Here is an 8765-nt window from a genome sequence, read left to right as displayed (position 1 = left end):
GCTGAAGCTGGCCTACATCTTCCCTACAAGATAGGAAGACATGTGGGGACAGGAAAAGATTAAGCTGGAGGGAGGGTGGCTTTGTTACCTGGATGCTGCCCTTGAAAGGAGGGGACCCTAAGTTCTAGTCTGCTTTCAACCAGGCAGAAACTATCCTAAAGCTATTTAGCCTTTTTTATCCAATAAATATTAGATGCATGGCCTACTGGCTTGAGTACTTTAGTAGGAAGCAGGTGACACATGTTCAGACTCCTTTCCCCAGAATCCAGGTCTTCCACTCCCTGAACATGTGCCCTAAGTATTGGATTGAGGGGTAGAAGGACTTCTTCTTCCATTTGACTTATATCAAGTGGATGCACAAGCTGATCCTATTTTTTGAGAGATTTCTATACAATCTCAAGCTATGCATAAGTGCCAAAAATTGCAGTTACATCGCTACTACATGAGCTTCACAATGCACTGCCCTCAAAGGTATTGTCATCAATACTACTGATATAAGAAAAGCCATAAACATGTTTTATTTATAAGAATATTCATAAACTTTTGATTAGCAGTACTATATTTGTCCAGTTCTGAGGCTGACCAGGTTTCTTTGCACCTCATGGAAGTAGTAGTGTGGGTTTGCTTTGAAGTACTATGAAAGCTTTAGCTCAGTTTGCTTTTTGTCTCACAGCTCTCTAGGACTTAGTCTGACTTTGCTGTAGAGTTTTTTTCTGGTGACCCCTTAACCTGCATGGATTAATTGGTTGATGCGGAAAAGATTTACCTCAGTCAGACGAGGAGAGACGCTGGCAGGACATCGCACCAGAAATGGAGCGCAGTGAAAGTGAAACCATGGTGGACAGAAATGCCGCAGTGAAGAAAGAAAAAAAAACAACTGCTGAGTCAGAAGAAGCCAGGACTAGCTTCCACATTGGTGTCGGCACGCTTTATAGCATCATGCCGGGGCTGATTGGCTGCCCGGAACCCTGAAGCTGGGATAAAAAGCCTGGCAGACAATCAGCAGGGAGGACCAGAAGTGAGGTCCCCAACTGGCCTGGAGGGGCCAGATCCTGAACACAGCCCCAGCTCATGGACATGGTGGCTGCCCCAGGAAGGGGTTTGTTTGAATAGTCAGAGCCAGAGACGGCTCCATAACTTACTAGAAGAGACTCCATGGACATTGTATCTCAGCTGGACCAGATGGGGAAAGGACCAATGAACAACTGACCCATGGCAGGTATAAAACTTGAGTCAGGAGAGGGACGCCAAGGGACAGGACAGTCTGGGATCAACAAGACACATAAATAAGGCAAGGAGTGGTAGGGAATAATTGGGTCAAATAACATCCCAGTCCCACCGTCATAAATCCAAAGGGTCAAGATGCCAAAGTGCATGTAATACCAACTCTGGTGGCTCAGGCAACAACATCTTTAGTTGGAGTTAGGTGGGGTGTAGGGGAGATGGAGCCCCGAGCAGGAAGGACTACCGGAACGACTGAAGGAAGATACAAGGAGGGACAGGATAGACCATCTTCCTTCCCAGTAAATTAATTTTCCAGCAAAGACTCCCCTGGGATACTGACCAAGGTCCGATTCATTAGCAAGACTGTTTCTTCCTTAAAGCAACGGCAAAGCCAGAAAACACCACACGGACTCAATGCACAGGTGTAAGGCATGGGAAAGTACAGTTGACATAATATTTATTGGTGAACCTAAGCAGGATAAATAGAACAGAAGGGCCAAATATAATACTCAGTGGCCGTAACTTCACGAATATAACAGTGAAACACCAGACATGTATTTGGCCTGAAAGTCTCTAATGGGTGGGGAATGAATGGAACAAATGTCTGTTATCTCATTATATTGCAAATATAATTTTTCATTTTCCCAGTGATATCTCAGGCAATTTAGGAATTGTTTGTTTCCATTTATTTCCAGAACTTGCTTTGGAATATTGGCCTTCAGGAGCTTTATATTTCAAAGTCAAACAACAACCAACCATTCAAGCATGGTGATGAATGGTGTGATCAAACAAGAGCCTTCAGAGCAGAAAAGTGCAGCAAATGGGAACAAAAAAGGAGACACACAAGGACACTGCTGCCGATGAAGCAAGAAGCAAAACCATACAGATCAGCCTCCAGTCACATCTGTTTGTAGAGAGGAAGAATGGTGAGTTCCTTTTCCAGTGCAACTTAAAAAAAGGAGAACTGCTGGAGCACAGAGCAGTATGTGAGAGCTTACAAATGAGCTAGAACAGAGGCAGGATTGAGGTAATAGGCACTATAATATTTTCATATCATCTGTACATTGAAAGATGTTATTGAACATAAAGCTAAATTCTATCCACTTCTTATTTGATAGGCAAGGGTTTCTTGGGTGATATGAAGCTGGTTGAATAGGTATCACCCTAGGAAATCCTTGACTCTTGCATAATTCTTGGACAACCACCTCTACAACTTCACTCTAATGCTACCATTCATATCTAAGGTATCTAAGTATACTTAGGCACTTAAGTAAGATTTTATTCTACCCTGTTCAAGTCCTGAAAATCCAACACTGCATGTACTTTTGTAGCGCACCGTCATCACTGCAACTGATGAAGCTATCTATCCAACTACACACACACACACACACTGTGGTTAGTCCATAAGGTCTGAATCTACCCTGCCTTCTATTTAGACTGAGCCACTAAAGAAGGAGGAGGACCCACTATCTTGTTTCATTAACTGTTTTGCAGAGATTTGAGCAAGGTGGATTACACTTGTATTTAGGCACAAAAGTCTACTTACATACCTATGAAGTGCCATAGGACAGAATACTGCTTCACTTTGCATCCTAATGAAAACTTTCTAGCTGAGTAAGTGGCATTTTGGCATTTATGCACAGGTTATGATTCTATTTCCCTGTACCATGGAGACATAAATGTGTACACATAGACTAAGCATGAACAGTTGGTTACACACTGGCTGGGAAACTATGCAGCTAAATACATGTGCCCATTCTAGCTGTATAAGTCATAAAGTTATGGCCAACCAAAATCCCATGATTTCTACGGGTGTCTATACATGTGCTCTGGGGTGGAGAGGGGGTGCTTTAATTAGAGTGGCTTTCAGTCACTCTAATTAAAGCGCCTGCAGGATCACGTGCATTCAGTGTCTCGTGCTTCAAAATGGTGGCAGGGGGTGCTTTAAGTAAAGCTCATTCTACAAGCTTTAGTTAAAGCAACCCTGTTGCCATTTTAAAATTGGGGTGGGGGGGCACTGAATACATGTGACACAGAGAGTGCTGGAGTGCACTAATTAGCATGCTCCAGCAAACTCTCAGCAGACTCAGTTAATTAAGTATGCTCTGATGTGTGCTGATTAGCATGCATCAGAGCAGAGCTCTGTCATGTGTGTAGTGCCCTATGATTTCTATGATTAACAGGTGTTAGACAACCAGAAGAGGCTTGAGCCTGTGTTTCTCTGCCTCCCTAGCATAACAGCCCGCCCACCATACCACAGATAAAACATTAGCTCAGGCTTCTCCAGTGCTTTTTTTTAAGCTGGCCTGCTACGCAGCCAAGAGAGGAAGATCTGTGGAGTGAAGAGAAAGCAAACCAGATAGAGTATGTTTTGCTAAGTGGGCATGTCTACACATTCATTAATGTGCCCTAGTTACTGCACATTAAGTTTAGTACTTGGTTAACCAAGGACTAATTCAATGCACATTAACTCATGCTACTGAGCAGTAGCACCAGCACATGTTTTGTTAGTGATACTCACTGTGCAGTAGCCTAATAACACTGTGCAGTAGTACATTCATTTGGTGTGCTGGTCAAAAACCAAGCTAATATGCTACTGCACACTGTTATTAGGCTACCGCATAGTAAGTGTCTTATGTCGACATACCCAATGAGATGACTATTGTTTTGCAAAGGAACAGGCATGGACCTTTGCTCCTAAAGGAATAGGGGTTTCTACACTGTTCTCTATCCATTTTATCCAGTGACTATTACATTCAAGGAGCAGTGGCTCAGGCTCCGAAGGAGTGCTGGAGAGGAGTCTTCATAATGCTTAAACTAGGTGTGGAGGTTAAAAAAAACAAAGTCAGACCGCTGCTCCTTCAAGCCCTCCCTGGCTGTAAGGGCCTAGAACCTGGGTTTCTGGCTTCCTAAGTGAGTCAGCTATTAGGGCTAAAACCATGGAAGGGTCCTCCTTTCCCTGGACTTGTGCTCAGATATGTGCCTGGTCAGTTCATAGCTAACTGACCTTGTTCACAATTATGTGTCCACAACATAGAGACCAAAACAAAAACACTTTGGTATGTGACTAGAAATCTGTCATTTAGAAGCATGAAGGGAAACAGAATTCTGCCAGGAGGGTTTTAAAATAGTGCAAGTAAACAGTAGGATGGAAATTGTTCCTAAATTCAGTGCTTCTTTCTTCAAGTTAAATCCTACCATCAGGCTTGAGGCTGCTGACATATTTGTAGGAATCCAAACATCTGGTCCACTTAAATCCAAAATTTGACATTCATACTGAAGTGTACATAGATTTTGGGGTCCTGATCATGATTATGGAATTTCCTGGGGAGTTAAAATACCAATTCTATCCTTGGAGAGAGATGGGAGGAATTTTATGACTGTAAATACATTATAGATCAATACTACTTTCATTTATACAAATGTAAAATGAGTATAATTCTGTTGACTTCAGCAGAGGTACTTCAGATTAATTCCAATATAACTGAGAGCTGAATTTGGTCTTGGACACTGCAGGAATTGTACAGTGTGCATGCCAATACACTTGTAAATCACAACACACACAAAACACTTGTAATCAAGGGTGTTTTTATTAGAGCATCTCTGAGAGAACTCTAAAATGCTGTCAGTGTCTCGTGTATCAGCATCCCTGAACTTCAAAGTGATGGCAGGTGTGCTTTAACTAAAGTTCATAGAACAAGCTTTAGCTAATGTGCTCCCACTGCCATTTTAAAGCACAGGAATGCTGATACACGAGATGTGAAGGCTGCTGGAGTGCACTAATTAACATGCTCCAGCAGACTCCATGAATCAAGTCTGCTCCAAAGTGTTGTAATTACAGTGCACTGAAGCAACCACCCCACACATATACAGGTACCCCAAAGAACACAGGTCAGATTTTCACTCACTTCACTGACCTTGGCATAAACCAGGTGTAACACCACAAAACTGAATGGAGTTACATCAGTGGAAAACTACTGCAGTGAGAAAAGAATAAGACCCAATCCAAGCAATGACTGCTGGGTTGCACCAGTACAGGCTGGGGATTCACTGGCTGGGACTGCTGGATTGACAGGTCTGCAGAAAAGGACTTGGGGGTTACAGTGAACAGTAAGTTGAATATGAGTCAACAGTGTGTCCTTGTTAAGAAGAAGGCTAACATCATACTGGGCTGCATGAGTAAGAGCGTTGCCAGCAGATCAAGGACAGTGATTCTCCCCCTCCATTCAGCACTGGTGAGGCCACATCTGGAGTACTGTGTCCAGTTTTGGGCCCCCCACTACAAAAAGGATGTGGGTAAATTGGAGAGAGTCCCTCAGAGGGCATTGAAAATGGTTAGAAGCCAGAAGCACATGACTTCTGAAGAGAGACTGAGGGAACAGGGCTTATTTATTCTGGAGAGGAGAATACTGATGGGGGATTTAATAGCAGCCTTCAAGTACCTGAAGAGTGGTTCTATAGAGGATGGAGCTAGACTGTTCTCAGTGGTGGCAGATGACAGAACAAGGAGCAATGTTCTGTAGTTGCAGCAAGGGAAGCTTAGGTTATATATGAGGAAAAAGTCTCTCAGTAGGAAGGTAGTAAAACAATGGACCCAGGGAGGTTATGAAATCTCAATCCTTGGACATTTTTAAGACCCAGGTAGACAGAGTCTTGGCTGGGATGATCTAGATGGGAATGGTCCCACTTTGAGTAGGTGGTTGGACTAGATGATCTCCTGAGGTACCTTCCAACCTCTGACAGGAGCAAGCTTTCACATTGGATGCAAGCAGCAGCCTGCCTCCTGTCTATGGACCAGCCACACACCTCACTTTTCTGCCACACCTTGATGTAATGGTATTGAGGTGTTAACTAGGTGGGAGGCTGCCCATCTTGAACCCTGATATTTAGGGGGTTATCTGCAGCTCCATTCCACCCCTACACTGCAGCCCAAGCCTCGCAGATGGTATCCCAGGCTGCTAAACTCAGCCATTCCCTTCACCCATTAGCTGTGGTCCCCTTTCTGGGACCTTTGGCTCCCCCTTAAGCCCTGGCCCCATCTCAGGCCAGTCAGGACCCTGAGTTTCTTTTCTCTGTGGGCATCCCTCGCGGTGGGCCCCTGGCCCTTCTGACACCTCTCTGGGCCCTGGCACCAGCAGGGGCTAGTCAGTTACTTCAGGTCAGGTCTAAGCTGCATGCCTGTGTACAGAGTTCAGGGTTCCCCAATTCCCAGTGCAGGTGCTTTGCAAAGCATGCCTGGTCCCATGGGATAACTCACCCCAGCAGGCTAAAATGCTTTAAGAAGCTTACCTGGCCTTCCCTGCATTATATAACCTACCTGAAGGTGGGGACTAAGGTTAAGGTGCCCTGACTTGCCTTACGCCTGGGAGGTGCTCACTCCAGGTATTTACATGGGGACTGCTGTGCCACCAATTGCCCCACCAGGCCTTCCTGCCCGGGTAGGGTGCAGTTTTAGGTTATGCTCAGGACCAATGAGGCGTCCAAGCCATCCCCATAGCCTAACCATTACCTTCCAGGTGTTCCTGGCAGAACTCAGCAGAGAAGTGTTTCTACTCTGCTGGCTGATCATGAACTTCCCTCAGCTCAGAGAGCTGGGCCTTAAAATGGCCACCCTCATCAGGCACCTGCCCCTCCCTGGCCCAGTTCTTAAAGTGGCAGTCACTACCAGTGCCCTGCCATACAACCCTACCTTTCTATGATTCTATGATTGTTTTCTATTTCTTCAGGCAGCATAAAACAGTCAGTAATTGCAGAGTACATTAAACAAGAAAAAAATCTTTAATGCTGTATAAAGATTTCAATGTTAAGTTCACAAAAAGTCACAATATGGAAAACCGAACCTCAAATATACTATTCTTTCTTTGCTCCTTTGATTGTCAGCATTATCAAAGAAGGCCCAACAGTTCCCAAACATTATAAATCAGGAGTACTCTATGTGTGGATACCTTTAAGAGTGTTGTATGTAAGTTGTTACATTTCCTCAGAGATTGCAGGAAGGAACAGCAGAAGTGTAGGCAAGGCACTGCTCTCTGAATGAACAAGCTTTATTATTCTATAAGCTTAACTCCTTGGTCTTTTGAGAACAACACATGGTACCAGGAGTGGGGTGCAAAGAAAGACATAAAAATGGAGCATATCAGAATTTCAGAAGAGTTAAAGCTGTCCAGCAATGCAGCAGAAAACTGGAAAAAAATTAAGCAGAGCTTCACCATATATATGACAGTCAGTGGAGCTACAGAAAAGGAAGATTCACTAAAGGGTTTTTTGTTTGTTTGTTTTGTTTATTAAATACAGCATGCCCAGAAGCTCCATCTCTTTATAATAGTCTACAACTGTCAGAAGCAGAACATAAAAGCTATGGCACAGTAATTACAAGGTTTGAGGAATATTGTATACCTAAACAAAATGAAACCTTTAAATGGTATAGTTTCCACATGGGATAGCAGAAAGAATGTGAGACAATAGAGGAGTTTGTCAAAGACCGCAGACTGCTGAGCCAGACATGCAACTTGGGAGACCTAAAAGAGTCCATGATCAGAGACCAAATAGTATTGGGTATAAGGGATGCGAGCCTCAGGAAATGACTTCTAGAGTAGTGATTCCCAAACTATGGTATACATAACACCAGTGATATGCAGACAACCTATGAGTAGTATGTGGAAGGCTGAGGGGAGGAGCATACATACACAGACACTCAGATGCAGCACAATTCATCCCAGCCGCATATGGAGCAGCACTTATCAGGTAAGTGTGTTGTGGGGAAGGGATATGTAGGAGGGAAGGGGAAAGACTGAGGCCCCTACAGTGAGGAAGGGAGTGGGGCAGGGGCAGGTTCTGGGGTGAATGGGGCCCTGGGGTAGGTGGTAGGATGGTCAGAGCCCAGGTGGCTCATTTAGGGCCATGGGGGCGCTCCCACTGCTACATGCACCCCAGGGGGGGCATGGGGGGCACATAACCCCCAGATTTGTGCTCAGGGCAGAGGTGGGCTGCCACTGCAGGCTGGGTTCTGCACCCCATTGCCATTGCTTTGGGAATGGCACATGATGCAATGTGCCTCCTGTGCACTGACTGCACCATGTCACCTGCCTGCCTGGTGGCATCAGGCACATGGTGGTGCACACATCTCCAGAGGCAGCGGGGTGCTCACAATAGCAGGTAGCTATGCCCCACCCCAGTGCCCCTGGATAAGCTGCCCATGGCTCCATCCCATGGCCTGCCACAGCCCCATGGTCCCATTCACCCCAGCCCCTGCCCCACTCCCTCCCTGACCTTGGGGGCCTTGATCTGCCCCCCAACCCTTTCCCTCTCCCCCCACCCCTCCCCCTACAGACTTACCTTCTGGGCATTGTGTGTGTCTATGCATGTGTCTGTCTGTGTCTGTGCCTGTGTGTCTGTGTGTGCATCTGTCTGTGTCTGTCTGTCACCCCTCCCAAGCTATAGCCCCCCCCAGCCCCCCGGCACCAGCCCGGCTGCTGTCCCTCACTCCTGACCCACAGGACCCGGCATCTTGCCAGGGCATGTGGGGACCCCCCCCCCCCCCC

At 45.7% G+C, this 8765-nt stretch overlaps 1 long non-coding RNA gene across 3 annotated transcripts in view; it reads left to right on the top strand.

The window, feature by feature from the left end:
• Positions 1–8765, top strand: part of LOC112550016 — a 52316-nt gene that overhangs the window by 35103 nt on the left and 8448 nt on the right. For 2 of the 3 annotated variants that reach the window (XR_003093677.1, XR_003093676.1), the window contains exon 2: positions 1920–2150. This is a non-coding gene — a long non-coding RNA (uncharacterized LOC112550016). Of the gene's footprint in view, positions 1–1919; positions 2151–7518; positions 7601–8765 lie in introns of those variants that run through there. The other variant, XR_003093678.1, reaches the window with a different exon arrangement.

Source organism: Alligator sinensis, unplaced genomic scaffold (assembly GCF_000455745.1).
Source record: "Alligator sinensis unplaced genomic scaffold, ASM45574v1 scaffold77_2, whole genome shotgun sequence".
Classification (NCBI taxonomy): Eukaryota; Metazoa; Chordata; order Crocodylia; family Alligatoridae; genus Alligator; species Alligator sinensis.
This window is presented reverse-complemented; position numbering and strand designations above follow the sequence as displayed.